This window comes from Zingiber officinale, chromosome 4A, assembly GCF_018446385.1.
Source record: "Zingiber officinale cultivar Zhangliang chromosome 4A, Zo_v1.1, whole genome shotgun sequence".
Classification (NCBI taxonomy): Eukaryota; Viridiplantae; Streptophyta; class Magnoliopsida; order Zingiberales; family Zingiberaceae; genus Zingiber; species Zingiber officinale.
Genome location: NC_055992.1, coordinates 32,811,086 through 32,816,892, shown reverse-complemented (window position 1 = coordinate 32,816,892; position 5,807 = coordinate 32,811,086).

Genomic DNA, 5,807 nt, shown 5'->3' with positions numbered 1-5,807 from the left:
AATGATTTTGAAAAGATTTTTCAAATAAATTTTTAAAATGAAGTTTTAAAATCTTGAAAGATTTTGAAAAGATTTTTTAAATAATTTTTAAAAGAATTTTTAAAATTTAAAATGATTTTGAAAAGATTTTTCAAATAAATTTTAAAAGAATTTTAAAGGATTTTGAAAAGATTTTTCAAATAAATTTTTAAAATGAAGTTTTAAAATCTTGAAATGATTTTGAAAAGATTTTTTAAAAGAATTTTTAAAATTTAAAATGATTTTGAAAAGATTTTTTAAATAATTTTTAAAACAATTTTTAAAATTTAAAATGATTTTGAAAAGATTTTTCAAATAAATTTTAAAAGAATTTTAAAGGATTTTGAAATGATTTTGAAAAGATTTTTCAAATAATTTTTAAATTAAAGTTTTAAAATTTTGAAATGATTTTGAAAAGATTTTTCAAATAAATTTTTAAAATGAAGTTTTTAAATCTTGAAATGATTTTGAAATGATTTTTTAAATAATTTTTAAAAGAATTTTTAAAATTTAAAATGATTTTGAAATATAGTTTTGAAAGGATTTTTAAAATGATTTTGAAATTTAGTTTTGAAATTAATTTTGAAAAGATTTTTAAAATCATTTTGAAATTTAGTTTTGAAAAGATTTAAAATGATTTTGGAATTTAGTTTTGAAATTAATTTAAAATGATTTTGAAATTTAGTTTTGAAATTAATTTTGAAAAGATTTTTAAAATGATTTTGAAATTTAGTTTAGAAAAGAATTTTGAAAAGATTTTTAAAATAATTTTGAAATTAATTTTGAAAAGATTTTTAAAATGATTTTAAAATTTAGTTTTGAAATTAATTTAATTGTTAATTAACTTGATTTAAGTTCGAGTCAATTTTAATTTTAATTTCTTAGTCATCTCACCCGATCTAAATTTTCAATCAGGGAACCCTATAATTATTGTGAGATGAATTGAGGTTCAATTTAAGGGTTTGGTTTTACTTGTGTTAGATTTAGGCTTAGCTTTGGATTCAACAAGTAAGCATTCTTTGGATAAACTTCTGGGCTATGGTGAGTCACAAGGAACTCATTAAAGTAACCATGCCTTCGAGGTTTCCAAATAATCCTACCCATTGAACTTAATACTAAACCTTGGTCTAACTAGTTAGGATCCATTTAAGGGTAGCTTCGGTCAATTCGACTTGACCAAATGCACCAGGTCGAAGCCATATCTTCCTAGACATGCGATGCCCAAGCTTCCCTAACGTACTATCATCCAAAAATTTCACCGGTACTGTGGTTCAAGTTAAACTTAGCTCGCTTTTTAAAATAGCCTTAATTACCCTGCCGGGTAATCTACTCTTATTTTACCCATTTCGGGTAGATTAAGTTCAGTTACCCTGTCGGGTAGTTCAGTGGGGGGTGCCAGCTATTCTGGATCCTCCATCTATGATTTAATTTCAAATTTTTAATTTGATTTTGATTTTTGAATTTTGAATTTATAATTTAATTTCAAATTTTTAATTAATTTTTAAAATTTTTAAGATTGTTTTTCTTTTTGCTCCCCCTGGATCATAGCCTCGATATGGTCTATCGAGGTAGTGTATTTGATCCTTCGGGACCCAATATTGACCAAGTCCAACTTGATTGACCAAGTTGGACTTAGGTACCCATGCTTGGACTACCTTTATATTATTTCTATTAACTAATGATAAATACGATTTGTATTTCGTTTTGGTCTTAAATCCAAGTCCGGCTTTGTTGTAAACGGCTCGCTGTTTTCCAAGAATCAGATCCAGATTCTTGGAACCCAAGGTGAACCGTTCCAATGTGTTCTTGAATTCTTTAATTTGAGCTTTCAGATTGGAATTTTCTTCCTCAAGTTGTTGGACTTGAGTTGAACTTCCAATTTGAATTGACTCAGTTAAAGAACTCGAGTCAGTCACTTCCTTAAGGTTTGTTACCTCCTTTTGGAGCGACTTAACCCGGACGTTGGATTTAGCCAATTTTTTAAGCAAGTATGGAATTAAATTTTGCCAGTCATCTAAGTTAATACTAGACATTAAAGCACTTACTGTGGGTTTTGGTCCTTCGGAAACGGATGCGGATCCGTGGCTTCGCTCGGACTCGGTGTCTGATTCGCTCTCGGTCTCTGAATCGGACTCGAACTCGGACTCGGTGTTGATAATGTTCGCTAGTACTGGTAGAGCGAGAAGGCTCGGTTGCTCTTCAACGGATCTGGATTCATCTGATGACTCAGACCAGGTTGCTTTCAACATATGTTTCTGTGTCTTACTTGTACCTACAACCATCGTAATACCTTCCTAGGCCGAAGTAGTATCATTCTGCTCATCCAATTCAAATAAATAATTTAAATCATGCTTACTTGTGTTTGACATACCTTCGTGAAGCTCAATCAGATTCTCCCACAGCTCCTTGGCGCTTGAGAATGGGCCGGCACGATTCAGCTCCTTATTCGTTAAGCCGCACTGAAGTGTATACGTTGCTTTTGCGTTTTCTTCTACCTTTTTGATAAGGTTTGCGTCCCAGTTCTCGTACGGTAGTGGCTTGCCGACACCGTTAGTTGGCAGGTGAAGCCCGGTTTTGACGATCATCCAGACTTCAAAGTGAGTCTGGAGATACGCCTCCATCCGACCCTTCCAGTCTCCGAAATCATCTCCGGAGAAGAGCGGTGGGCGAGCAGTGTTGTAGCCTTCTTGATGGGCCATTTTAGAAACACAATCTCGCAAAATAAACACAATAAAGCTTGTTCCAAGACTTAGTCTTGGATTAGTAGTGCGGGAGAGAAATAAAGATAGTAATTCAGGAATTTCGAGAAAAAAATAATAAAATATTATTAAAATAATATTACCACAAATTTTTTAAAACGTAATATTTCGCTAATTCCAACCAATGGTGAAAAAATAAAAATTAAATTTTCAAAAATAGTTTTGGAGGGAAAAAATGAAAGGCGTAAGGTTTTTTTTTTTAACCTATACAAATGACAAAGCCACGAAAAATGCTTGAATGGTGGTTGCACCAGTTCAAAGCGACCCCACTCTGATACCAATTGTTGGATCGAGACGCGCTAGAGGGGGGGTGAATAGCGCTCGTGGCTATTTTGTACGTATCGAAATCGAAAACAGCGTTAGAGTAATTAAAGCAGCGGAATTAAAAACAACCAAACACAAACAGAAGGACACAGAGATTTACTTCGTTCGGAGCCTGTGACGACTCCTACTCGAAGGCCCGCGATCCTTGATCGCTTCCGGTGGGCAACAACTATAAGCTCGTTAAAAGATTACAATTATGAGTACAATTAAAAGCTATAAGTATTATACCGACAACAAGAAAGGCTAAATCTGAAGCTTCGGGTCATCGAGCACTTGTAGCAGCACTTCGGAGTGTCTTTTGGAGCAGCACGTTGATGAGAGATCACTTGATATTCATTGTTCTTAAGTGCTGGTCGAAACCCCCTTATAAAGGGTGTTCAAGGAGCCTTGAAGGCTGTTCAAGGCGCCTCCATGCTGCCTGGTCTTCCGCGTGGATCAAATCTGATCTGGTCGAACTTCATCCATTCAAGGCGCCTTAAACCTCACTCAAGGAGCCTTCCAAGGCGCCTTCTACCTTCTTCAAGGCGCCTCCAATGGTGCTTCGCAGCCAGCTCATCCTTTGCACCCAAGGCGCCTCCAAGCTCCATGGAGGCGCCTCGGACACTGTTCATCCGAGGGAAAACTACCTTATTTTGTACCTGCAAGACTTGTTAGTCCCAAACAATATCCTGCAGCACAAAATAACAGTATGAATAATAAAAGAATGTTTATGACAGTCTCCGGACTGTCCGGGCCTGACTTCGGATTTCTAACCGGAAACCCTAGGTCGACCCGACGCCTACTGTTCCCTCTATGGGGAACGCGTCCTCACCTACTCCCCTCAAGAGAGATTACCTGATGCCAGTCCGGTCCTCCAGACCAACTGGACTTTCCGCCTAGGGTTACCACCCCCTAGGACCTAGGGCTACCGCCCCCTAGGGTTTTTCTCCACCTAGGGTTACCACCCCCAAGGACCTAAGGTTGCCGCCCCTTAGGGTTTTCCTCCACCTAGGGTTACCGCCCCCTAGGACCTAAGGTTGCCATCCCTTAGGGTTTCCTCCACCTAGGGTTACCGCCCCCTAGGACCTAAGGTTGCCCCCCCTTAGGATTTTCCTTCACCTAGGGTTACCACCCCCTAGGACCTAAGGTTACCCCCCCCCCCCTAGGATTTTCCCTTGCCTAACCGCAGTTAGGACTTTCCTGAAACCTTATTTAACCACGTTAGATAACAAGGAACCTTAACTTTGAATCCCTTTGCCATTATCAAAACTGAGGTTCGATCGTCGGATGCTTACTGCACCAACAAAATCTAAACAACATGCTAAACCCATTCAAATTTCCTTCTCCTCTTCTTTAACAAACCCATGGCAGCAAAGGTAGATTAACCAAGCTAGGGCAGCAAAAAGGAAATTAACCAACAGGAGAAAATTATCATTGATAACCCAGATTCGAATCTGTTCATGCTCATTAAGTGGCAAGGAAAACTAAACAATTTAATTTGAGTTTCATAGCAGCAAGGGAAATTACACATGCTCAACTAATTGCTAATGGAAACTACTCAAATTACTTAAAGCTTCTTCTCAACTTCCTATAAGGACTCACGGCAGCAAAAAGGGAATTTGAAGGGTTGATACTGTTCAGTCCACAGCAAAGAGCCAAATACAAATCGAGCACACATTTTAGGGCTACACGGCTTATCAATTCCAAGCTAATCATGTACAAGAAGTAAATCTACTATGCCAGGTTCTAAAATTCGGTACAAAGCAAGGAAAAACTATAGGAAGCTGTTACCTGCAGCTTCTGATCCCAATTGTACAGTAGACCCGAAACAACCTTGGAAAAGAAAATTCTGCACAACATGATCCTAAACAAGAGGAACCATATCCCTAACACAAGAAATTTGGCACAACCAAATCCGAAAGCAAGGAAGAAAGCCCTAACATGTATTTCTACTCGGCACTGTGAAATCTGGAAGCAAGGAAGAAAATCGAAACTCGGAGCAACTCCTGTAAAATACCATAAAATTAAATAATAATTATTATTGGACGAAAAATCTTATTGGATTTTTCCAGAATTTTTAAAAATTTTTCGGGATTTAAACGGAGTCCGTATGACCCGTTTTGAGGGGATGGATTCGGAGTACAGAGGAAGCCTATTTTGGGTACCCAATAAAGTAGGGAGTTGATTGAGAAACTAACTTAGGGCTTAATTAAATCTAACCTAAGTATTTAATTAAAAACCTAACCCCTAAATTCCCGATTTCCTCTCCCCTATTCCCGATTCTTCTCCCTTCTCCCTCACGCACTGCCCTCTCCGGCGATTCCTCTCCCGGCGACGTCGAGCCACCGCACAGTGGGCATTCCGATCGCGTTGACGCATCTCAACCCAACGCCGACCGAGTCTCCTTTCTTCCTCCTTCTCCCCCTCGATGCGTGGAGTGTTTCTCCTCTTCCTCTCTCGCCCGCGGATGACTCGACGCCGACGGCTTCCCCAGCGATCTCGGCTTCATCGCGTCACCAGGGGGAAAGCGTCACCCGATCTTGATGGCTCCGACCATCTCCGACGCAGCGATCTCCTCTTTGGCTGTGCTGGCACACGAGGCAATGACTCGGCGGAGCTAGGGCATGGCGGGGAGAGGTTGATTCGTGTCTTTTCCAGCCGATCGAGCTTCTTTTGCTCTCCCCTTCGATCTACTTGCTGGGGGTGAACTGGATCATCATCAGTGGA